Raw genomic sequence first — 27,617 nt, 5'->3', positions numbered from 1 at the left:
ATTTTTCAAGCAATTGTCCTAATATAATGCATGTTAATGTTATTTTCACCAGTATATGCATTTTTGTGTGCACTTCCCCCTAATATCTGCATTTTTGTACGCATTTTCTTTAAAATTCAGAGACTCCATTCCAAGATTTGGAAAAGTGCAAATTCTGAAGGATTTTGGTTTGCATTATTGTTCAAAATTGTGAAATTAGGTTAAGTTTGCATTAAAACGTAACCCGAATTATTTCCTCCACCATCTCTAAGGGGGAACATTGGTCATGGGAACCATGGAGAAAGGGGAGTCTGCCATTAGAATACACATAGAAAAAGCACATTGCCAACGTTTATCTTTCTAGACGTCTTACAGGTACGGTGGCTCAGAACTCCAGACACAAACATCCAACGGCCACCCTCCCTCAACTCCTAGTACTCAGGTGGGGGGGGGAGGACAGAGCACCCCACACAGGTAAGCAAGGGAAGGGGAATTCCATGCTACAAACTGAAACTGCTGCAACTGTCTCCCATGTCTCTTGCACATACATACACATGCTCCTTCGCTATGTATGTGAAACATGGTGTCTTGCCTAAATTTCATTGGTGCAACAATCTTTCCTTCCCAAAAGCTAGTCGCAATGCCTTCTCTACAGCAGACACGAGTATACACCCCAGCACGCAAACTGGCTTTCTGTTTGCAAATACCACTCCAACCATTGCTATGACTAGCCAAACTCTCATGAGCACCTTTGCTTACCTGTATACACAGAGCAGAGCAAACTGTCACTGCATGCACAGAGAGGTCCCCTGCAACTCATTGCAGGCAGGGGAAGGGGCATGCATGCCTTCAGTTACTGTAGTTTCCCCCCAAATGGGGAGTGGGAGGCTGAGGCACAAAGCATGAAGGATGAGCATTGGCAGAGCACTCATGTGGCCCCACTCCATCTTCTCCATCACTTCCTCACCAACACCTACTGTGCATCCAGGTCCAGGAACCATGTGTTCCAGCAGCTGACCATTGCTTGTTGCTCTGTGTCTCCCTTGGTGCTCTGCAGGCAGCTGTCCAACAGGTACAGGCAATAGGGCCTTCTCCCATGACCAGTCCCATGCGGATCATGAAGGAGGCCCACAGAATGATGAGCAGCAGTGACCAGAGCACTTCCAAATGTTCCTCTTGTCCTAGACAAACTTGTGCTCCCTTGATAACTCCATGACAAATTGTTATGCAGCAGATGGTGGCAGGCATAGCCTGGGGGTGATAGAGCCATGAGGGACACTAGACTGCTACTCGCCAGGCTATAGCTTTTCCTTCCTGAAAGTTAATTCTGCTCCATGGTCCTACAATGGCTAACTAAGGCTGACTTGCACAATGTGCAGCCTACCAAGCTGAATCCAGGTCTCTACCCAAGGAGAGTGGGCCACAAAACTGGGGCTTCATTAATCCACCTGGTTTTGCTGCTTGTGTGGAGCTTCCAAATCTGTGTGTGTGTGTGTGTGTTTCAGGCACCTACTTAAAAAAGATCAGCACCGATCACCTTTGGAACATAGAAAGCTGCCTTATACTAAATCAGACTAATTGTAGCAGGGGTGAAGAAGCTACAGCCCAGGGGCTAAATCTGGCCCTCCTAGGATCCCAATCTGGCCCTCTGGGGATTCCCAGAAGGCCATGCCCCTTTCCCCTGGCCCCACCCTCTTTCCCCCAGCCACCAATCATTTGGTGGTTTCCCAGCTCTTGTGCAGCTCCCTTCCCTGCCCCACCCACCCCCTACCCCATTCTAAAAAGTTGAAATGCCTCCCCTAAGGTTTAGTTCATGGCAGGAAGAGCCTGAACCTAAAATATGCTGGCATGTTTTGGGGGATTTGGCTCCACCCTTTTTGCCTTTGGCTCCACCCATGGGAAAGCAGTCCCTGAAAACTTTTCCAACACAAAATTCAGCCCTCAGGCTAGAAGAAATTCTGTACCCCTGATCTGTAGTCTTGTCGACTTTGATGGAGCATTTTAGAGATTTGCACAATGAATAAACCATTATTATAGACCACACTCAGTGGTGCTTTGGGATCTTTTCCCTCCTGGCATTTTTTTTGCACATAGCGCCTTCCCTCTCAGTTTTCCTACTTTGACTGGCAGCAACTCCTGAGGTTCTTAGGTAGAGGCTTTTCCACCATTACTTGATACCTGATCCTTCTAACTGGCATACCAGGGACCTTCCGCATGCAGAGCAGGTGCTCTACCACAGGCCTATGGCTCCTCCCCAAACAGGTTTCAGGCCTAGTTATGGGACGGAAACAGCCTTGGTCACCCTGGTTGATGACTTACGCCAGGGAATAGATGGGGGGAGTGCTACCCTGTTGGTTCTTCTGGACCTCCCAGTGGCTTTCGATACCATCAACCATGGTATCCTTCTGGATCATTTATCTGGATTGGGCTTGGGAGGCAGTTTTAAAGTGGTTCTGGTCCTTTCTGGAGGAGCGACTCAGAAGGTGGTGCTGGGGGACTTCAGTTCCACCCTATGGCCATTAGCTTGTGGGGTACTGCAAGGTTCTGTCTTGTCCCCCATGCTTTTTAACACCTACATGAAACTGCTGGGGGAAGTCATCACGAGGTTTGGACTGAAATGTCATCAGTATGCAGATGATACTCAGCTCTATCTCTCGTTTCCATCTGCACATCCCAGAGAGGCTGTGGAACACATGAACCAGTGTCTGGAGGCTGTTTTGGAATGGATGTGGGTGAACAAGCTGAAACTTAATCCAGACAAGACAGAGGTACTGTGGGTTGGGAAAACAACTACTTCGGATGGAGGTTTACAACTGGTCTTAGATGGGTTTGCACTCCCCCTAAAAGACCAAGTGTGCAGTTTGGGAGTCCTCCTGGACTCTGAACCAACTGGGGAAGCCCAGGTGGCTGCAGTGTCCAGGAGTGCTTTTTACCAGCTTAGGCTGGTACACCAACCACAGCCCTAGCTGAAGAGGATGGACCTTGCCTCAGTTATCCATGCACTAGTCATGTCCAGGCTGGACTACTGTAATGCGCTATACGTGGGGCTGCCTTGAAAGATGCTTCAGAAACTCCAGCTTGTGCAGAATGCAGTTACCCAAGTATTGGTGGGGGCAAGGCGATTTCATCATATAATGCATATACTGCACCAGCTGCACTGGTTACCAGTGCATTTCTGAGCCCAATTCAAAGTGCTGGTTTTGACCTTTAAAGCCTTAAACGGTTTGGGACCAAGTTACTTGAAAGACCGCCTACACCCATATCAGCCTGCCTGCACTTTAAGATCAGAAAGAGAGGCTCTTCTCATTTGCCCACCTGTGACAGCAGTCAGGTGGATGATGACACATGGGAGGGCCTTCTCTGCAGTTGCCCCACAACTTTGGAACAAGCTGCCATCGGGGATCCACCATGCTCCGTCATTGCAGACTTTTAAGGAGGCCTTGAAAACATATTATTTTACCTTGGCTTTCTCTTGTTATTGCTATTGTTGCTACTGCTGCTGTTAACATCGTTGCTGGTTTTATTGTTGGCTTTTATTGTTGTTTTTATTGTTTTATTTTATTATAATTAATTAATTAATTAATAACATGGTACAGCCCCCACTCTCTTCTCACAGCAGGGCCAGAACCAGCAACCTTCTGCTCCATAAGCAGTACTTCCAGTCCCAACACCCAGGCATGGTGGGACTGACTCCAGTGCCTCTTTTCCCTCTTACAAAACAGATGCTTGGTTCTATTGCATTTGGCAGCAAGAATGCCAATGGGCATACTGGCTGTTGGAAGTTGCAGTAGAGCACATCTGGAGGACATCAGACTGGGGAAGGCGGGTCTCATCTCCCTTCCCCTTTCCATCCCCAATAGGTAATCAGAGCTATTGAAGTTCACACCATCTATCACTGGAGATTGGAAAGCAGCTGCTTGGCTGCAGGACATGGCCACTCTTCACTGACATCTCTAAATCACAACCCTTGTGTGGGTCAACTTCATTTGTAGCTTTCACTACACAGGGGAATCCAAAATCCAGACTTTTCCTTTGAGGAGAATGGGAGGGGGGCAGTTCAGATGAAACCCCATAAGAAAAAGAAGAAGTAAATATGATTTCTGGCCCTGACTCGCTTGGCTGGCCAGCCATTGAGCATTCTGCCTTATTACCAAAGCCATAGACTGAACCACAATTGCACATGTTTCTTTTTTAAAATTTATGCAGCTCCCAGAAAATAAAATGTGTAGTTATGTTTTGCGACAACAGTGGCATTTCTGGATCGTTTCACCTCATATTTAGAAGTAACTGAGCTTTCCTTTTATTTCGCCAAGCTGGCCCCTTGGGAAGCCAGGAATAGCTGATGTTTAAAAGAGAGTCTCACCCCTACAGTTTAAACCAGCTTTCTCCAGACTGGTGCCCTCCAGATGTTCTGGACTTCCTGCATTCCTGACTATTGGCCATGCGTGCTGGGGCTAATGGGAGCTGAAGTCCCAAGCACTGGCGGGGGGGGGGGGGAAACCAGGTTGCAGTGGAGGCTGGTGACTCCAATGTTAGTGGGGCTGTGAATCCACTCCAGGTTTCAGATAGAACTCTAAAGGAGCTCTCCACAGTGTGAAGAATTGCGGACCTGTTCAGCCACCTGCCTCCACTGCAGATTGAGGGAGGCAGGTTTAAACTATGTTTATTTCAGCTGGAAGGTGCAATCCTGAAGTCACTTTTTGTAAAGTAGCTCCATTAATTCTCCAAGATTACTCTAAAAGAGCATGATCTGAAGAGAACTGTTGTCTAAGGTTATGACAGTGAGACATGAGTGACACCCACTCTGGTGTAGTACTTATATCAGCCTTCCCCAACATGGTGAACTCCAGATTTTTTGAACTACAGCTTCCATCAGCCCCAGCCAGCATAGCCAATGGTTATGGATGATGGTGGTTGTAGTCCAAAACATCTGCAGGGCACCAAGTTGGGGAAGGCTTGGTTAAGAGTGTTGGACTAGGACTGGGGAGAACCAGGTTCAAATCTCCATTCAGTCATGTAACTTACTAGGTGGCCTTGTCTAGTCACTCTCTTTCACCCTAACCGGGTTGTTGTGAGCTGTGGAGGCTGGTGGCTCCAATTTTGGTGGGTCTGTAAATCCACTCTGGGTTTCAGTCAGAACCAGCCTAAACTCTAAAGGAGCCTCCACTGGTTGTGAGGATAGAAGCGGGGAGTCATCGATGCACCCTTGAGCTCCTTGGAGGAAAGTTGGGTATAAACGTATTAAATAATAATCCAGCCAAAGTCACAAACATTTTAGTCCTATGAGTTTCAGCAGGAGAGGACATGTGTTTAACCTTGGGTGGATCATGTCCTAGGTTTCAAATACAGACAGTTCTCTTTCAGGAGCTGTATTCAACAATAAATTAAAAAACATGCTCATATTAGTATTACCCCAAGAATGTACTAGTAAAAATACTCTATTGTCCTTTGCCCATGCTGCAGAACATATTCTAGGAAATACTTGAATAAGCATTCAGCAAAGCACTTAGCAAAAATATCTCATTGTATTCCAGAATAAAGTGTGCTGAGAATGATGCTGCACAAAATATTCCAATATACTATGGAATGTACACTGAACCTTGAATGGCTGAGCAATTTCTTTTCAGATTAAATCCTAGAGATATTTGGCTGGTTAGGTCAAATCACTAATACAGTATATAAAATTAAGCGTGTGTATGCACACGCCTCACTACCTCAGCTGCTCCATTTCCTCTTGAACATCCATTATTTGCAAGTGCTCAGTTCAGCATAGTCCCTCCAGATGTTTTCAGGTATGCGTACTTCACTCACAGTCACACAAATTATGAGTTTTGTACACAAAGTTATTCATTCTTCCATACAAACATGTGAAGTCACGTTATACTGTCAGATGCCTCTAGCTTGGGGGTGAATCCGCTCCAGGTTTCAGTCAGAACCAGTCAGCACTCTAAAGGAGCTATCCAAGGTACCTTGGATAGCTCCTTTAGAGCGCTGACTGGTTCTGACTGAAACCTGGAGCACATTCACATACACACCACTGACATTGGAGTCATCGGCCTCCACTGAATCCAAGGTCTCCAAAGAGGTCTTTCCCTTAGATCCTTTCTAGCCGATGATCCCAGTTAGACTATGACCGCTTCCCAACAGCACAGGTCTTTCTTTCTTACAGTTGCACTGCAACCTGTGTTTGGTTGTCTTAAGGCTTCTTTACATCGTAGTTTTTTCTCACACATGCACTTGTTGCTGCTCAGTTTGGCAGTGGTATTCGAAGAATATATTCCCTTCTGGGTACACACATAGGTGACCTTTCAAAAGCAATGCGGATTTCACAGGTCATACGTCAGTCTGCAATTTCAGAAAATGATGCCATGTGAACAGTCCCCCACATCTGTACTCTAATTTTGTTTTTAAGTGAAATATATTCTAAAGGAGGCTTGCACGTTTCATGCTTTATGGCAGGGGTGGGCAACATATGGCTCTCCAGATGTCATTGGACAGTGTCAGGGTTCTCCTTATGCCCTGGACCCCCTTCAGCAACTCCTTAAGGATCTCTTGCCTCAAGAGTCCCACCTTCCTTCTTTTAAACTTCCCCTTCCCAACCAGGGGTTTAACACAACAGTTTACTGGTAAATTAAAGCAAGCAAATTACAACTAAAGGTATTTACAGAATAGAGCTGAGTGATACAAAAGGCTTTAGGAGAAAATAAAGGTTGCAAAAATGCAAGTTCCTCTATGCTAGCTGCATTTAGTCTTCTCCAGGCTGCTGCTTCCTGCTCTCTCTTCATGCTCTGGTTTCCTCTCTCTGGTCTCCCTCTCTTTTTATCCCCTCCTCCCCCAAAACTGAAAGTACTGTTCCAAACCTGAAGGAAACCTAACTCAGGAAAATGAAACTTAACCAGGGAAATGAAACTACTCCTCTCAGGGTTACCCCCTCTGGTCAACCCCCCCCCCCAGGCCTCTAGTCCAGACCTTTTTTTTCTTTTCTTTGCCTCTGTAGGCCTCAAACCTTCATAGACAGCAACTCCCAGCAGCCCTAGCCTGCAATGCCAAGGGTGATGGATAAGGGGAATCACAGTCCAGCAACATCTGGAAAGCCACACGGTGCCGACTGCTGCTTTATGACAAGGGATGTGTCTTTCACTGGCCTTATTACTGAGGGTGATCTGAACACTATTCCACCAAAAGCCATACAACTCTCAAAGGGAAAGAGCTTAACAGTGATAAAGGGCAGGCTTTAAAAGTGGATCTTGTAATAAGCCAGGTTGCTATTGGTGGGAATGGCTGACATAGATCTAATGTAACCCAGGAAACTGGAACACTGAAGTGCCCACTTCAGCAACAACCATTGAGCTCATGTCTTGTAGTTTATATTAGACCTTCATCCTGTCAAGAAAAACCTGCCAATACTTTTTTTTTTCTCAGCACACATAAACAAGATGTTACCCAAGGACAAAAAGGATTGGGGGGGGGCATGCTTGTGTGGATATGGCTGTCTCTCAGCTGGCACAATACAGTGCACATCTGAGTGGGACCTGACAGCAATCATTGTGCAACACAAGCCTTGGGCTGCAAGTACATCACTGGTAGTACGAATTGGAACAAGGCTAAATGCAATGCCAGGCAAGCCTATACCAATGCCAACATGCATCTGAAAACCTCTGTGAAATGGGCGGGGGGGGGGGAGTAGCACACACTCATAACGTTCAAGTCCTCTTTGGGCAAAGTGCTCACATGTTCAGGGAGTGCTTAAATGGGGAGCCAGAAGGCATTGGCTAGCCGCATTCCCAACATTGGTGCGCCCCTCTAGCCATACGTAGTACCCCCATGTCAACATATTTCACTGAATGCATGGAAGTATTGTTTTCCCAAGCTGTGGAACTCCCTTCCAAAGGAGGCTAGGTGGGCCTAAGATTAGTAAGCACATCTTAATTAAATTTTAATTAAGATTTTGTTACTGCAGTTGAGGTGTTGGGGAGCTGCAGGTTGTGCACCCCTGATATACATTCTACTCCCGGATGTATCTTAGACTTGTGTCTTGGAGCCGTTTTCTTTTTTCTCTGTGGCTATTCATTAGGTCCCTTTAGTATTTTTTATATATATTTTAGTCTTCGCTATTTTAAACTGTGCTTGTGGCTGCTCTTAGTTTCTTATTGTACTTAACTGGACTGTATGGATTTTATTGTGTTTTATTTTGTATTTATGTACAATGCTCAGAGAGCTTCGGCTGTAGGGCAATTCATAAATTAAGTGTGCAATCCTGTGCGTGCTTAGGCAGGAAAAAGTCCTTCAATTCCCAGCATCCCCCAGTTATCATGGTCTGCTGGGAATTCTGGGACTTTTTTTCTGTCTAAACATGCATAGGATTGCATCCTAAATAAATAAATTGAGCCCAAAATGAATTCTAATTTTTCTGGGTTTCTTTCTTGCTTGCTTTATACAAGTATTTAAATGTTTCCATTGTATCTTTGCTTTTAGCATATTTTGGAAATGTATTCTCAGTACAGAATATATAGAAATGCCACAGTACTGATTTAGGGGCAATGGCTGAACAGGTCCGCAATGCTTATTCAGTGTTAATGTCACTAACTCTGTCATATTTCCAATTAGGCTTTAAAAAATAAATGAAGAGCACATATGACTGGATCTGCATCTTCTCTAGAGACAAGGGGAGGTTGGAGGATGTTGACATGGTGTTCAATGGGGTGCGGCTGTCTCTGAAGGACCAGGTCCGCAATCTGGGGGTCATTTTAGACTCCCAGCTGTCCATGGAGGCTCAGGTGTCAGCTGTGAGCCGGGCAGCACAGTACCATATCCATCTGATACAGCGGCTGCACCCCTATCTCCCTAACCATCTTCTCCCATCAGTAGTTCATGCCCTGGTCTCTTCTCGTCTAGACTACTGTAATGCGTTCTATGTGGGGTTACCCTTGAAGATGGTTCGGAAGTTGCAGCTGGTGCAGAACGCAGTGGCCCACCTGATTAAAGGCAGCCGTCAGCGAGACCACATCACCCCAGTGCTGAAGGAGTTGCACTGTTATTTTCCTGGCCCAATTCAAAGTGTTTGCATTGACCTTTAATACCCTATATGGTTCCCACTCAGTCTATCTTAAGGAGTGCCTCCAGCAACACCAGGGATGCCGCTCAGCGAGATTGGCCTTGGAAGGCCTTCTGTCTGCCCCATCAGCCAGGACAGCTAGGCTGGTAAGGACTAGAGAGAGGGCCTTTTCTGTGGTGGCCCCCACTTTGTGGAATTCCCTCCCTAGTGACCTCCACCATGCCCCCTCTTTGATGAGCTTCCTCCGGGCTTTGAAAACCTGGCTGTTCAGGTGGGCATTTGAGGTCAGTTAGTGGTTTTTAGAGCAATGTTATGTTGTTCAGTTGATTATGTAAATTTGTTGCATTTTGTGTTGCTAATGGTATGCCGCCTAGAGTGGCCAGGTAGCTGGCCAGATGGTCAGCTAATAAATCAATCAATCAAACAAATAAATAAATAAATAAATTGAAGAGATAAAACTGAATGAAAGTACATTAGATCATCAGCATGAAAGTACCAACAGCAAAGAGTCTAAGTGGACAGAGAGAGACGCAAAATGACACCTGCAGTCTATGTAGCGCATTAATAACACTGGAGAAGCTGCCATATAAACTCTACAAGTAGCATAAGGTTTAGCAGATGCAATCTGACACCATTCCAGGGGGTGTCTCCATGAGCGATTGACTCCAAGCTGGCTGCGTGTGGAGGTTGTTAGGGATACATGATGCCATGGCCACCCTGCATCCACCCTGGAGCTTATCAGGGAAAAACCAGATTTCCTGAGACTGCTTAAAGTCCGATTTTTTTCCCTTAGGTTGATATGGTTGCTGTGTGCCCCCCCCCCGCATTTACCTCAGGCATGCCAGCCCTACCCAGAGGTGTGCCTTTCACCATAACTCCAATCAAGGAGTGTTTCCTGTCCCCGTGTTTCCCAGCACAAACCAATTAGTGTCTACTCAGAAGTAACTCCCATTGTGGTCAATGAGGTTTGTCCTCTGAATGCACACACCAGGGATCTCCCTCAGTTGAAATAACACATTTTAAAGCACTAATTCCCTAAAGGGTGTAAAGCGCTTTCCCCAAGCTGCAATTCGCCATCATTTGGTTTATTGCCTTCGGAAGTAACTAATTCACACCTTCATTCCTGCACAGCATCAGGTTAGAAAGGGGGCTGGTTTACTCTCCCTTTGTTTCCCCTCCCTCTTTCCCAGCACAAACATGTGTGTGTGTGTCTACTCAGAAGTAACTCCCATTGTGGTCAATGAGGCTTGTTCCTGAAATGCTCACTGAGACTCCCATAAATCGAAATAATGCATTTAGAGAGCCGTAATGTCGAAGTTTCGATTGATCGCAGCAGGGCAGCTAGAATACTGTGTTCCAGAAAGGATTGTTTATTTAAGGAAGTAAGGGGGGGGAAGAGGAGATTTTACCAACTGTGTTACCAATTGGTGTCTACTCAGAAGTAACTCCCATTGTGGTCAATGAGGCTTGTCCCCTGAATGCGGGGGAGCCTCTCTTATTCTCAAAGGAGAAAGTGGGGAGAGTCTGGAGGGGGGAGCCTCTCTTATTGTTTGAGCAGCCCCTGCCAGTCAGATGATGTTCTTCACCACCACCCCTACCCAGAAGTATATTCTGTGAAGCGACTTTTACTGGTGCAATATCTTGCTCGTAGAGCCCTGCGCTAAGCAAAGTCGTCTCCTTGAAAAATCCAGATAAGGCATGACTGGCTTCTCCTTCTGTTGTTGTGGACTGGAGACAACACCCAGGGATATCAACACTTGACTTCAAACACTGCATCAGGAGAAAAGATGCTTCATAGCCACTTCTGGTTTAGCACACTTTTAAAAACGTTCTTGAAACTAAAACTCATAAAATATCAACTCTCACCCCCCCCACAAAAAAAAAAGAATAAGAAAGAAAGAAAGATCAGCTCACTTTTATGCAAAAAGTAAAATTGTCTTAGAGAAATGTGACAGGCCAGAACTTGACAGCCGTACATAAAAAAAATTGAGAGGTTTTCCTTAAAGGTGTTTTTTTTTGGGGGGGGGGTTGGGGGAAGCCCCAGAAAGTGAACATACAAATGCACACCTGAATCAAAACCTCTTTAAAAGCCTAGCCTAGATGTGAGGTGTTTGATAGTTCTGAGGAGTGTTCATCCCTGAACTAGTTGGGCAGAGGGCTCAAAGAAGTCCACAGAGAAGAGAAGAATCCATGTTTTCTCACCTTCTTCCATACAGCCCATGGCTCCCAGCAATTTCCTTTCATCCTCCCACTCACCCACACACATACTGCAGACAACAGACTGGAAAGGGAGCCTTCAGTATTTTCCAATGTCTGAATCAGACCAAAGAAGGGAAGGGAACACATATTCCAGGCACCCTCTGCTAATGCAGACATTAAGGGTACAATCCTGTCAACTGAGTGCTCGGTGATCGGAAGCCCCAAACGCAGAGGCTTCCAATCATCCCGTGCAGGGTGGGAGGAGCGGTGGAGGCAATCTTCACCTCCCTGTCCTCCTGCCCTGCAGATTTCGCTAGACAGTGCTTTGGAAGGGGAGGGAAGGAGGCTGGAAGAAGCTTAGGATAGCTCATATCTTGGCCCCTCCTGTCTCCTCCCTTCCCTGTTCACCAGGACTCCCCATTTTCCTCCTCTCCAATATCGATTTTCCAACCTTGGAAGCTAGCACTGTCTCCAACCTTGGAGAGCGGAACCCCCGCTATCCTATGCCCTTCAGGCAATGTCTAGGGGCCATAGGATTGCTCCCTAAGGCTGTCATCCTATACACACTGATCTGGAAGTAAGCTTCACTGAAAACAATGGCACTTACTTGTGAGTAGGCAAATATGGGATTGCACTGTAAGATTCATTCTCATCTCCCAGGGGCTTTGGCACCTAGCACCAAAGTTCAGCCTCTGGCGTTGTCAGGATGAGCCGGTTCTTGAGCCAGGACCCTACATAGGAACATAGGGAGCTGCCTTATACTAGGACAGATTATTTGGCCACCTAGGTCAATAATGTCTATTATGACTGGCAGTCCTCCGGGTTGTCAGACAGAGCAGTCGTTTACATCGCCCGCTTACCTGATCCTTAAAAATGAAATTAAAAAATTGAAAGCAGGAGATCCCAGGAATTGACTTCTACGTGTCAAACATGTGCTCTGTATCACTGAGCCATGGCTTCTCTGCTAAGAGTGGAGAGCGGAGGAAGAAAGAGACAGTACTGTCATCCCAGATCCCAGCACAACGCAGTCCCTTGGCTCCTTTGGACTTGGCATGGCTCTAAATGTTTATATGCTTGGCTTTGGTCATTACTTTGGCATCGACTCTGACTTTGCTTGTGGGGCTCTCTAGTTCTAGATGTCTCTGCCCATCAGCCTGCTTGTCCCTACTCTGCCCTCGCAGAGTCCCCATTGGTTTGCTGACTGCTCACCTGCCCCCTCATCCGAAGCCCATGCAGTTGTTTGGGCTTTTTTCTTTTCTTTTCTTTTTTAGCTCAGACCTGTCTGCCGCAGTGCTCCACCCCAACTCCAGTCCCAGTCCTTCCAGAACTCAGAACTTCAGTTCTCTGTGTTCTTACCTTCCTACTGCCAGGGCTGACTGCTGGTCCTTGACTCACTCAGACCTATGATATCCTTGCTAAATGGGATGATGTCATTTATAGGCGAGATATTCTGGTGCAACACAAGTGGCTGAGGAGGAAACACACGCACGCATGCACATGCACACAACCAGAGCATGAACTGACACTTATGTGCCATTTCTTCACATAACAATTACGCTGCAACAGCTGATGGGTAAAAAGAAAAGAAAATAAAGAATGTAGACTGAGATGGCACACTAACACTACATACAAAGAATAGGGTGATTCACACCGATACTAACTTTGACGAAATTAAAACGCCTGGCCTACAGTGGAGCAATTCTGTGTACCTCCTGGGAAAATGGAAATCCCTGCAGCATTTGCCATTCCAAGAGTGGTTATATAAAAGAGCCCCATGTGTGTGTTTTGCCCAATTTGGAATGTGGAGGCATCCTGTGAAGGTTAAAAAGACAGGATTTGGCAAAGAATAGAAAGAGCAGAGAAAGGGGAGAATTAACTTGAAGCAAACACTGCATGATGAGTGAGACATCAATGGCCCAGGAAAGTCTATATCAGGGTTGTGTCCCTCCTGACGTTTTGGTCTAAAGTTCCCATCTGCCCTAAGCCCACATAGGCCATGATGAGGGATGATGAGAGTTGTAGGCCAAAACATCTGGAGGGCTACATGTTGCCCTCCCCTGACCTAGACACTCTTCTACATACTATACGGAAGAAATAGTATCAATGATATTTTTCTTATGCAGAGCGAATATAGGCAAAGGGTGCATATCCAAGCATACTATCATGTCTGAAGATGGTGCCAGCATTTAGCTTGTCACAGTCACACATGTTTAGAAGCCACTGAGTTATGTTTTGTTTTCAGGCAATGGCCTCCTTGAGAGGGGAGGGGGTCCCACGTGTTTCCATACTGGAAGAATTGCATGTGTGAAGGAACCCTGAGGGACAGGTAGAAAGGGGGGGGGTGTTCTAAGAGTGGGGGGTGTTCTAAGAGTAAGGAGTGTCATAGAAGAATACTTAAAACATCTGTGTGGAAGAATGATACCACTGTGCAGAGCTACTAGCACCTCAAGTTGAAGGGCAGGGGGGTGGGATGGGGAGAAATCTGGCCTTATTTATTTAAGAGACTCGAAGGGTTTATTATTGTAAGATCCACATGTATGATCAGGCTGCTAGTAGGAGCTTCTGAGAGGCAAATGTATCTGATTTCTGCTTCTGTGAACTGCAAATTTGGCTTCAACCACCAGTTAAAGTGCTTGACAATATCAAAGGGGCACAAAGGAACTGGAGCAGGTCACTGAATATGATTCACAGGCTGCTTTCCATTATCCAGTCAGTCATCTGCCTAAAGGCAATGAGAAGGGATCCGTGAACATTTTCAGAAATCAACAGCTTCATCATCATCAACATCTACATTTCTATACTGACCCATAGCTGAAGCTGTCTGGGCAGTTTACAGAAGTTAAAACATTAAATACAATGTAAGAAGTTTTTAAAAATATGTGTTGTTGTTGTTGTTAACGACAACAACAACAATAATATGATGTAGATTTCTTAAGACACCTTTCTCAAAAGAGACTGAAGGCAACTTACAACAAAATTAAAACACACAAACTCTAAAACAATTATCCACTCAAGTACAACCAGCCCCTGTGGAACCACTAGGCATGCTCCTGGGAGTTCCACATAGACCTATGGCCCAATTGGAGTCCACCAGGAGAAGAGCCTTCAGTGTGGTGGCCCCCTGGAATTCCCTGCCTTTGGAGGTCAGGCAGGTGCCAACATAGTGTTGCTTCCAGCGCCTCCTGAAAACACTGTTATTTCAGGAAGCCTTCCTTGAGTGACCGGCCGCGGTTTTACCAGAACTCAGTTTTATCAGAACTCTGTTTTTAAAAATAGTAATTATTTTAATATGGTGTTTTTATTCTTTTACCCTATCTGCTGTATATTCTATCTTTTGGATGTGGAGTGGAAATATTGGAAATAAAATAAATACATAAATAATAAAACAAGTAACCTATCAGTGACAACCGTAAATAATTCAACTGATGCATTGAACAGTCCATCATATGCCATCAAATGCTTGGGAATAGAGGAAAAGTGTTAACCAGGTGCTCAAAAGATGACAATGTCGGCACCAGGCATTTTAATACACCATTCAGCTTTTTAATGCAAAAGTTGGATCCCCACACTAGCTTTTTGGAACAAACGTCAGTTCACATCCATTTCAAAGAGCCTGAGTGGTTACTGTGGGGGTCTGTTCTTTCTAAAGGGTAACATTTTTGGAATAATGGAGGTAGAAAGGAGCCACGCTGATGCCAATATGTCAGAGGGTCTCTAATGAGGGAAGGAAGCCAAAGCAAGGGCCATTCAACCTTCTCAGCAGAGCAAGGTTAAAATTAGCAGACTTTCTCCTACAACGTCTGTGGCTTTATTTTAACAATCTTGCTGGATATTCATAAAATCAAAAATGTGAGAAGTAAAAGATCTGAAGGTCATTGCACTATCCATCTCACTCACTGCATCTGTCTAAATAATTTATATGCTCCCTCCACTCTCATTAGAATGGAGGGCTTGGATATCTTTTATTGTGCTGATCCTACAGACACCTTCTGTGAGGTGGGGCTGACTTACCCCTTTCTACAGATGGGGTATTAAGACATAGAGAGATTAATGGCTAGGATTTTCATAAGTATTTACTTTGCCCACATTCTGTGGCAATGGATAAACCAAGGAGCTAAGCACAAATTGGGGGTCTTTGCTCTAATGAAAACAAAGAATTTTACCATAGTCACTTCAGTCACTGTCTGAAGCTTCCCTCACATGTTGGCTTGCCCATGATAGTCTTTTCATTATGGGTGATCAAGTGCTTCACCAGTGGGGTCAAGGTGGAGGGGAAGCTTGTTGTCATGAGCCAAAACCATTGCATGAAGGGTGGATTGAACTAATCATCTGCGTTTGGAGATATGAAAACCATCATGGTCTCTGTGTCAGGCCCCTATATGTTTTCCCACAGCTTAAAACATGACAGGGGAGACGTTGCCTTGTGCCCTGTTAGGAAATGTAAAAGACTGATGCTCTGCCCACCATAAGGAGCAAATTGATTACAAATCACAGTATAGCATCAAGAGCTGCACTGAAAATGTTCAGACATATCCCAGAAACCAGCAAGTTGACTAAGATGGCAGTCCTATGGTCCCTGGCTGAGCATCCCAGGGACCATAGGACTGCTCAGAAAACCCCTCCAAGGTTGGAAGCAGTGCTCTGACCTCAGAAGGGGGAGTCAGAGATCCACCCCAAACCCTCCCCCTCACAGCTGGCTTGGTGAGAACCACTCTGGCTACCTCTCTGAGGTCTGAAAATCAACCTCAGAGAGGGGGGAAAGGGGCTGTCCTGCTGGGCAGGGAGGGGAGGAGACTGGAGAGGCCAGGATATGAGTTATCCAGAGCCTCCTCCAGCCTCCTTCCCTCCCCCTCTGAAGTGCCATCATTGATGGGCTAAAAAGCCCATCTAGTGAAAATCGCCTGACATGGAGGACAGGGAGGCAAAGATCGCCTGTGCTGCTCCTTCTGCCCTGCCAGCTTCAATCTGGCAAGGCATAGGAAACCCAGAAGCCTCTGAGCCCAGAGGGTCCAAGCAGCAAGGGTGCAATTGGTAGGCTTGCACCCTAATTTGTTTTTTTCAAACTGAATTCTAGAATTCTTAGAATTTTAAGAAGGTTGTTGTTGTTGTTCAGTCGTTCAGTCGTGTCCGACTCTTCGTGACCCCATGGACCATAGCACGCCAGGCCTTCCTGTCCTGTGCTCTCTCCCGGAGCATGCTCAAGTTCATATTCATTGCATCGGTGATGCTATCTAGCCATCTCATCCTCTGCCGTCCCCTTCTCCTTTTGCCTTCAGTCTTTCCCAGCATCAGGGTCTTTTCCAGGGAGTTTTCTCTTCGCAGGTTATTCAAGGGATCCTAGATCTAGTTGATGCCTATAGACATTATCTCTGCAAGTTAGTTAATTATAAGATTTACTTATAATTGTATATTATACTGGGGAATGCTGGGCGTTGTAGGCCTTTTCTCTGTCTAATCATACATAGAATTACGCCTTAATTAGTCTGCTGTTGCTTGCTGATATGGCTTTAAGTGCTGTTCCATTCCTGGTGTTTTAACGTTAGGGTTGTTTGAATTTTTATTGTGGCTTATATTTTTTTAATTTGTAAGCCTCCTTGAGTTTGACTTTATAATGGTGGGATATAAATGGTCAAATAAATCCAGAAGCCTCTGATCTTAGACTGGCAGACAGGTCTGCATTTATTATAAGCACATGTGATGGTGTGAGTCGGAGGGTTCTGGGCTTATGATGTCTCCTCTTATCCAGGACAGGCTGCACACATCGCTCTTCGAACACCGTTAAGGACTTAGAGGCACAGTCCTCTCCACTGAAGTCTGTCCAATACAGCTAGCTCCCAAGTATTGATCATCTCCAGTACCGGAGCAAACATATACTGTGTTTTCATTAAAACAGAGCAAACAGGTGTTCTTTCCACTCCTTTGTTGAGTTTCTATGAGGATTATTTGTACTTTGCCCCTCCTTCAGGAATTATTGGCCAACTCATGTGTAGTTTCCTCATTTACTATAAATTAAGCCTTTGAAGCAGATTATCACTTTCATAAAACTACCATTCTTAAGGTTCCTTGCTCTAGTTTATCTAGTTTATATCTGCAGAATGGTATTTCCAATCTAGATAAAATCCTGCAACACAGACCAAGGATGGGATTATGAATGGCCATGAACAAATCTCCCCACCTGAGATCTTGGTCTGTGTGTTGCAGATTTCCATGGCTATCCTTTTATCTTTGGATTTCTCATGCAGCAAGGGAGATGGTATGTTCAGTATCCTGAAGGTGTTCCTTAATTTCCTCCTAGGCAGCTATCCCAATATGAAGATGTTCAGGAATATCCAAATTGCAGCTTCTAAAAATGAGGGCCATTAGCTGAATTGCAAATATCAGAGGAAAGGCAGGAGAGAATGAGTACAGCAAATGCAATTAAGTGCGGAAAGATACAGGAGGAAAATCTCTATCCATTATCTGGTTTTGATGAGACAAGAGAAAATGTGAGTGTGAAATCTATTAGACAATTAGCTTTTCAAAACCTGGGATTCACAGGCTATATTTGGCCTACTATAATGTTCCATTTTTGTGGAAGATAATTACTTTTAGGTTCTCTCATATTCTATCTGCAGGTCTGTCTAATTCCTCACATTCTCTTTCATTCACATCAATCCTCTCCACTTTATAAGACTTTAGAGTGAGTTAGATATGAGGAAATGAACTGAGCGGTGGGAGCGTGGATGGGTGCCAAGGGATGGCAAGAGAAAGCTGCTGGAGGTGACGATCATGATGGAAATGCGTTATGGTGCATCACTGTAGAGACAGCACAGGATACGTGTGTGCGAATGGAATTGCGGTATCTCTGTGTGTGGGGGGGCAGGGAATGTAGTCACTGACCAATTCCGAATCTCTTTTCCAGAACAAAGAACAGAGAATGGGCTGCCATGGAACATGCCTCAGCATGTCCATGGGGTTTTATATTTTGCACAAGAAGCGCACCTTTATTGTTTGCACAGTTCACTCATCTTCCCATCAGGGCTATTTAAAGTGTCCGGGTCTCCGTTCACACACGCTCAACAGTGGAATCCACTTTGGGCACCACTGCAGTGCTTGCTGGAAAAGAAAGCTGCTGGGCCTGCTGCCTGCTGTGCTGCAGCGCCACCATTGCAGGTGGCCAGGGGGTGGTATTGCAAGGATCAAATGACACCTAGAGTGCCACCTTTTCCTATAACACTTCTGATTTGGGTCTGGATCCCAACTCCCTTCCCTTTTGCCTGCTTGACTGCTTGCTTGACACATTTGTTGCGGTGATATATTTTCACACGCACAGCTACCGATGTTTTGCCTGGGAAACAGTGCGACTTTGGCCGGTGTATCCATTGCTGCTGCCATTGTGGCTTTGCAAATGTCATAGAATCACCTGCTGGATCTTGTCTGTGATGTCATTTGTGACTTGCGATTCAGCTTCCTTTCTCTCACTCCTGTGCCATTTTGTGAGCTAGTTTTTAATGCAGAGCAAGTGTGTTTTTGGTAGCTGTGAGCCCTCCTCCAGAGCACAATAGGGCAGGATTGCTCCATCAGTCCTATTTTATTACGAAATATTCTATATGGCAAAGAGCCACCATTGTATATTTCCTCTCCCACTCTCTTGGCTTTTTTTAAATCAAAAAGTATTTGAAGGTCATGTACTCCCCTTCTAGGGTAATGGAGATCTAGCCACATTGGGGCGGGGGGACTGTGTATGATGCTAACAGAGGCTATCCCACATCCATTTATTCATTGGATAAGAACATCACTATTGACACGACACTGAGATTGGCAGGGGTACCACATATGGTTAAATCCAATTGGTGAAAGCTTTCTTTGATTTTTCCAGAAAGACCCCCACTGAGTGGTGACACCGACACAGCGTCTGAGATAATATTCCACGTGTCAGTGTTGAGTCAATGCAAAAGCTAACGCTTGTTTCTAGCAGCCTCTTCTCTAATCCAACAAACTTTGCGGAAGAATCCACAAGTATTCTCCTTGGACCCTTCTGTCCGCTATTTATTTTCCTGCTTAGACAGAGATTAAAAACAGGGCATATAAGAGGAATCCTGTGAGTTAAAACAGAATGTTTTGTCTTGATCATTAAACGCAATGGTAGCCAATCATGAAAATTCAGGGAATCTCTTTTTGCCTGATTATAGAACACCAAAAAATAATCTCTATGATCGTATGATGGAAAATGTTAATTTCAGGGAATTTTGGCACTGGATCACGTTGTGTAAAGTAAAATGAGAAATGGCCACTGAACCATTATGTGACTAACATGTAACTATAGTTGCAATATAAAAGTAAATACCCCCCATGCATTACAAGAGACCAGACTTCCCCAAATTGATGCCCTCCAGATATTTTGTATTTCAACTCTCATCAGCCCTGCCAGGTTGGGAAAGGTTTTCTTATATCATATGTTACTTTAGGTCTGGGTTATTGCAGCTCTTTCAGCCTGAGGGCCAAATTCAGTTTCAGAGAAGCTCTCAGCGGGGGGGGGGGGGGGCGCACGGGGCACATTCTAGTGGTGGGTGGGACCAAAGAGCCAAGAAATACCAGAATGTCAGCGCTTACTGCCAGTAACTAAAAAGTGATATTTCAGCCTTTTAGAATAGGGGAAAACTGCAGAAAAGCTGGGAAAGGGGGTGGGGCCAAGAAAGGGGAGCCTGGCCATCTGGGGAGCGCTGCAGGACTGGATTTGGCCTATGGGCCTGAAGTTCTGCACCCCTGCTTAGGTGGTGCCTGCTTTTACTCCACCACATGAAGCCTGTTACTGCCTGGTAAAAATCTGAGCCAGCTCTTAGTTGTCTTTATTGGAACATGAGGTTTTTTAGGCAAGATCCTGATTATATGTTACATGAAATGGGCCCCCCAATTCCTTTCCAACGATAATTCTTCTTGCAGAAAGCCTTTAGTGATCACATAACATCACTGCAAGTAACTTTCCTATACGGATGAAGTCGCAAAGCAGCCCTGTGTGGGCTTTCCAAACCTTTTCATGCTTTTGCTTCCACATTTGTTTGACTGAAAATCTGTGGCAGTACGGAAGATCTTTCTTTATACGGAGCCAATCAGAGGAGCTGAGAGTGCTCTTAGAGTAAAAGGGGGGAACGGATGTGGTTTAGTCTAAACAGGATTTATTTAAGGTTGAAGCAGACTTTTCTCCCTTGGGGAATGAAGCTGCCATTTAAATGTTTATTTCCGAATATTTTACACATCACTGCAATCACTTTCAGATGACTTAAACATATGCATGGTATTATTGTTTATGCCTTCTGTCATCTCATACATTTTTCTTCAGCTGTTCTTTATTTTGAGACCACTTTGATGTCTCTTGACTTAGGACTTGCCAAGATGGGAAATCTTAATCAAGGCAGCCACTACTTCAGAAGGGCGTTTTGGCATTCAATCACAGACTTGGTTCTTTTTAAAAGTAAGGATGGGCAAGAGAATGTAAATGCTGATCTCAGCTTCAGGATTATTTGATCTTTCCACTGATGCACCACTGAGCATGCGGCACTCTTGGCAGATGCACTCTGTAGAAATCCCCCGATTCTGAGGGAGAGGCATTTCTTGCTGTTATCTGCTCCTTCTTATGGGGCCAAACCGGAGCTCAGCCTTCCCTAACCTGGTGCCCTCAGATGTGTTGGGCTGCCCACCGATAAGATAATCCTCAGAGATCCTTCTCCCTATACCCCTACATTCTGAGGGCAAGGGATTGGTTTCCAGAGAGACGGCCTTTTCCGTGTTGGCATCCAATTTATGGAACTCTATCCCACAGATTAGATAGCATCACTGATGCAATGAATATGGACTTGAGCACACTCCGGGAGAGAGCGCAGGACAGGAAGGCCTGGCGTGTTATGGTGCATGGGGTCACGAAGAGTCAGACACGACTGAACGACTGAACAACAACAACAAATCCCACAGATATGTTGACCTGGCACTGTTTCTGTTATCTCTTAGGTCCATCTTGTTCTCTTATCCTTTTAATAGTACTTAAGATCCATTACTGAGCAATCCTATGCATGTCCATGCAGAAGTTACTTCTGCTGTATTCTATGGGATTTACTCCCAGGTAAGTGTGTTTGGCACTGCAGCCTTATTGGATTTTAGCTGTTGTTTAACCTGCTGCCTTTGCTGCTTTCGATTTTGTGGTTGTATTGATGTTTTGTTTTGATATTGTATTTTACTGTTTTCATGTTGACTTTTTAAAGCTGATTTGAGGGAAGATATATTGAAAGGTGGGGAATGCTGGAAGTTGTAGGCCTTTTCTCTGTCTAAACATACATAGGATTGCACCCTAAAAAACATATCCTCAGAGGCTCTGACTAAGAAAAAACAAAAATCTGTAGTAGAACTAAACAGTCATAAGGGCCTATTTTAAAAATGGGCAAAGAGGAGAGCCTCTCTGTGGAGGATATCCCATAGTTTGGGCACCACAGCTGAAGAGGTTCTCTCATTTGTCCACACTTCTGTTAGGGCGCAATCCTATGGCCGCTAGTCAGTGGCTACAGCCATAGGATAGGTCGGTTCCTGGAGAACTGACCCTCGCCTCCTCCCGTGCTGCCTCATAGGCAGCGCAGATCAGCCCCACACTCCGCGCTCATAAGAACAGCGTGGAGCAGCGAAAACGGGGCATTCCCAGGGGTGGGGAAGCCGGAAATGCCAGTATGACACATCCTGTGTGTCTTCCGGCCGCAGCGTCCTGTGCTCTGAGGTCCTGCAGCTGGACAGCCGAAATTGGCTGTCTAGCCATGAAAGCAGGGCTGGGGGAGCAAGGAGGAGATCTGCTCCTCACCACTTCTCCCGCCCCACACTGGATAGGCGGTTGCCCCTGGGCTCGGAGGCAGCTGTTGAGCCACTTGAGATTGCTCCCTCCATGAAGGGAGAATGAAGAGGGCCTCCTTCCCACATGCAAAGCCATAAAAACAAATTTACTGAGCCAAACGAGCCAGCTGGAAGTCAGAGGAGGAGAAGTTGCTGCTGCCATCATATGTTTTCATCAACTGTATTATTACCAGTATGTTATTATTTAATCTTTGCAGGGGAGGGGGGTGTTTGTGTGTGTGCATGTATGAATGCTCAGAGGTTCCTGTGTGTGTGCATGCTTTGGATAGGTGTGTGCTCTGGGGAGACCGAATGACGGGAAAGCATCTGTGTGTGCACGTGTGTGTGCGTGTGTAATGGGGATGTCCGTGTGTTTTGCAATTGCAATGGGTTCCTGCTGGCTTCCCAAAGGATGGACCGTGGATGCCATCCACAGAATTTGCTATCCTATCCATGTCTACTCAGAAGTAACCTCCATTGAGTTCAATGGGACTTACTCCCAGGTAAGTGTGTATAGGATTGCAGCCTGACAATCTGTACTGGTTGGGCCTGGGATTGGTGGTTGTTTCAGGCTTGTAATGCACTTTTTCTGCATTAAAAAAAACTGGGCAACTTGAATTAATGTCTTTAGTATGTTTGATGTGGTACGTAACTGGGTGAACTGTATTCTGTGGTGAGTGTATGTGAGTACTGATATTTTCCTGCTGGTGCGGAAAGCAGACTGTGAAGAGAAATGGGGTAATGGTGGCTAGATCTTATATTGATGGGACATGTTTCCAGTTATTACATGTAAAAACTTGCCATAGTAATTTTTAATTTAGGCTGCAATCCCATGTACTCTTACCATTGTAATGATGAAGCCTTCCTCTTTTTTCCTCTCTTTTTCTTTCTCTCTTGAGGGAATGGGGTGGGAGTGGCATAGGTTATAGCAATGGAGGCTGCATGCTAAAATAATTCACATTTTTAATTTCATCATTCTCAATGGAATACTTCAGTGCGTGCTGAAAGGGGCATGCTGGGGCCCATCAAGGCTGCTGCTGGTTGCTGTAGCATCCTTTCATCCATATATATATATATATATATATATATATATATATATATAGTTTGGGAGCAGCCAGCTGTGCATGTACACGGTTTGTTTACTTAGTTTAGACAATTTTACCCTACTCATCCAAAAAGGCACCTGGAGCAGCTTACAAATAATCAGGAAAAGAAGGCAGGCTTACAATCCTGCCTGAAGGCTTACAATCTAAAAAGACATGGCATGTGAGAAAAAAGGAATAAGAAGGGATAAGGAAAAACATTATGGATGGAATCCTAGGCATGTTTAGACAGAAATAAGTTCCACAACTCCCAGCATTCCCCACCATGCTGGCTGGAGAATGCTGTGGGTTGTAGGACTTATTTCAGGCTAAATACGCCTAGGATTGCACCCTAGGTCTTCCAGTGGGAACACCGCTGCTTCTCCCTCTCATCTCCCTCAGCACAGCATGTTGGAATGGAATTTTTAGGCCACCTTTAAGGGAAGAACTGTCACAAGATGATGTACAGGATTTTTTTTAAATGATACAAAAGTATTCAAATGGACAATTTCAAAAAAATAAACATTTTTTAAAAATTGTTTTTCTTTTTCTACAAGTAAAAGTAAATTTCTGAAGTAAATGTGTTCAGCATCAGGGCAGCAGAAGCAAACTCCATTTTATTTCTGCAGTCATAGTGGTGTTAGAATTTAAGTGAGTTTAAAGTGTAAAACAGCACATGTTCAGAGTACTATTATTTTTTTTAATCAGGACTGGCAAATAATTTTACAGCATGGATTCGTGGGGCAGGGGTGGGAACTTGTTCCTGTATTCCAAAGGCTGCTTTTCTGTGTGGTTCTGAGAACATCACATCTTATTTTAATTATTATCATTATCATTAATACTATCATTAGCATTGTTATTATAGTTTTGGGGTGTTTGTGTGTGTGTGGAAAGGGGAGTCTGTGTGTTTTGCAAAGGGTTCTTGCTAGCTTCCCAGGGATATAATCATCATTATCATCATTGCATGCAAAGGGATGCCCATATTTTCTCCTGAGCAATCCAATCCTTATTTCTTATGAGCATAATCTGGAATTTTTTACTGTGCTGTTTCTGAGTAGGCCTGCTGTGGTGGATGCTTTGCGATGGATATACAAAAGCATGGATTTTTCGATGCTTTCAGAACTTGTCCCTATGTTCCGAAGGCTGCTTTTCTGTGTGATTCTGAGAATATCACATCTTATTTTAATGATTATCATTATCATCATTATTATAGCTGTGTGGATTCTCCTCTCCCACTCATCATCTTAAAGTCACTTGATTCTCTGTGGAATGGGAGCTGTTGCTGGAACAGGAGAATGTGGGTCCAAAGGAGTACTTATGTAGTTATGTGATTCTACACACACACAACACACCTTTTCATGTCTTCCACACCAGTTTTCTCTTTCTGAGGTATGGGTGGGGATTCAAAGACAGCGCCACATCCACTGATGCCCTTGGCTCCACTCTCGTGACCCCTTGGCTCTGCCTTTGCTGACTTGCCCTCCGCCCCACCAGTCAGTCAGACTGGCCACTGACCTCCACTGCATTCTAACAAACTCATTAGTGCAGGTTTCTCTTTCTTGTGCTTCAGTCCTTCTGCTTTTAGTTTCACTTTTTCCTATAAGGCATTGTGTCTCAATCTCTATTGAGGATCACATTTCACTACAGTGGAGATGTGTAATAACTGGCCATGTGCACTGTCCATCAGGCAACTCACATCAGTCACACCAACATGCATACCCATCTACCATAAGTCATATTTCTAGAGACTTTTTATTGTCTGGTTTGTGATCTTTTGGAACGGTCAATATAAAATATATGTATTCTTACCCACTGCAATTATCACAAGGTCAGACAAGAAAGTGGCCAGCTGTAAGCTATGTAGTCTGGCCTCTTGTCAAAAGGCAAGACCATCTATGTACCCGTGAGAGACCCATCTTCATGACACAACCCAGGACAGTCTGTCATAAACTGATCACAGGTACACTGCACAAAGCTGCCTGCCTGCAGAGCTGTTAAACAGTTCCACAAGCAAGTGAGCCACTACCGCGCATCTACAGTGGTAGATGCAAGTTCTTCTCCTCATTCTAGATCACTACAGATATAACTGTAACAATCGTAGGAAACTGCATTGTACGTCTTGCTCGGCTGTTGCTTGTGGTCTAATAATTGGAACAGAAGACTTCTGACTTACAACTGATGAAGGTGATCTATAATCAGCTGGTAAGCCCAAGTTCCCCAAAAGAATGTTGTGGAAGCTTCTTTTTTTTCTGATCTAGTGAAAACTACAACACATATTTACTTTGCCCTGATGTGGCATTTCTGGCTGGTCACAATTTCCTCATTGTTTTGTCTTGCAAAATTTCACGAACACTGAAAGGTGAAGAAAGATTTATCTTGTTAAAGAACTCCCACAATGATTCCTTTTGCATGTTAATGGGCCCTATCACAGATGTTGTTAGCTTTAAAAGCCTGAACCAGTGTTTTTAAAGAGGGGCCTTCACATACCGTGAGCAAGATATGTATATCGCAACAATGTATTTGTGAATTGTAAGTGATGACACTGATGAAAACTAACCCTGAGCTCACCCATTTCCTGATAATTAGCAGCTGTTATCTGACACACACCGTTTCCTACACATACTTTTGCTCCATGATAAGAAATAAAACATTTGCTAAAGGCAGAGCTATTTTTGGTCATGGTAACACATACATTCCCATCAGATCTCAGAAGTACACATGGGGGTACAAAATGGCTGTAAATCTGCAAAACCCAAAATACTGAAGTGTATCTCTCTTGAATAACCATTTTAACTTTCAGCACATATTTGGTTTAGACTTTTCAGAGTGATCTTAAAATTATATACTGAAAAACAACTACATACAAATAATTGTATGGATCGATCTGGCCATTCTTTCTTCAGTCTACTATCGATAATCACAGGAGGAATGGCATAGTCCATGTTGCATGTCATAATCTCTCAACAGTAAGTACTCCATTTTCTGAATTTTTCCTTTTCTGCACAAAGTACAGTCTTGACTCTCTCCTCAATCAATATGCCATACTCCTCCTTCATTGTTCTTCCGTTAAAAAACAAACAAAAATATTGTACCCACTAACCATTGATATCTTGCTATTATCTCCTACTAATCTGGTTAATCACTCTGTAACCCAACTACTACACTCTCATCTCAAGATATCCCTTCTTCCCTACTTTTTTCAGCATACTGCATCATATTTATTACGGTGTGTCAGGGACAGGGTGCCTAGATGGCAACAGCACAATTTTGATATTATTTTAAGAAAAATAAAATGTTTGCATCTGCAGTTCCAGGAAGAAGCATTTGATATTTGAGGGACATGGGAATATTAACATTTTAACAATAATGGAGAAAACTGAAATGAAATACAGGAACATAAGAAGAGCTGTGCTGGGCCAGGCCTATCTAGTCCAGCATTCTGTTCCCCCAGTGGCCAGCCAGCTATAAGAAACCCACATCAGGACATGAATGCACTAGCACCCTTCCCCAGCAATTGGTATACAGAGGCATAGAGTACCATCAAGATGTGCACCGTGATGTGGATATCTTCAAGGTGATTAAATAATCCCTTTACATATTTACCAAACATGCCGCACAGGTTTGTGTTCACCTGTCTACCACATCTCAAGTTGCCCATACACCACCAGCCATGGTCCCTGCCAGCCTCATCTTCAATGAAGTGTGAAGGGGCCCTACACATATTGCCTTCCCCACAAGAATGAGAAAATATTTAATTTTTGTGAACCCCTCAGAGCTTCGGCTATAGGGCGGTATAGAAATTGAATGAATGAATGAATGAATGAATGAATGAATATTAGCCAATCAGTGTTCCAGTTTTCATGGAGGTGGCCTACCTATATATAACTGTATATGCATGGGTGATTTCAAACAGCCACTGAATGTGTGGCTGGTGGGGAGCATTAGCCAGCAGATGTGACTTGCAGAAGCGATCCCAAAAAACCCTCATGTATTTGGTAAACATGAAGTCATATCCTATCAGGAGCTTGAAACCTCATGGACTCAGGCGTTGCAGTATTATTGAGGCACAGATAGGAGTAAGGATATGCAACATAAGTTTCTATGACTGGCAGGCAATATGACACCCCCCAAGTGACCAGGTCAGCTTGACTCTTCTACACAAGGCTGTTAAATCCAGCCTATCTACTTTCTGGTTTCACTGCAGAATTGAGATCCAAGTTCTACACACAAAGAGTGTTTCCTTTCCTGCTTTTATACTACATAACCTCTGGGTGGCACTGTGCTATGGTGGAATAACACAATCACATAGGTAGGAAAATATGTTTTCTTTCACCTTGACAAATAATACTCCATTTTCCCCACTGTAAACCCCCCCCCAAAAAAAAGTGCTCTAAAAAAACAGAAATGAAACTGGAAAATCATGATGCTGTTTAAAGAATCTGCAAACAACTGTG

Source organism: Heloderma suspectum, chromosome 7, assembly GCF_057233095.1.
Source record: "Heloderma suspectum isolate Gila_16-S chromosome 7, 16-S_ref, whole genome shotgun sequence".
Lineage (NCBI taxonomy): Eukaryota > Metazoa > Chordata > Lepidosauria > Squamata > Helodermatidae > Heloderma > Heloderma suspectum.
Note: the sequence above shows the minus strand (reverse complement) of the source record.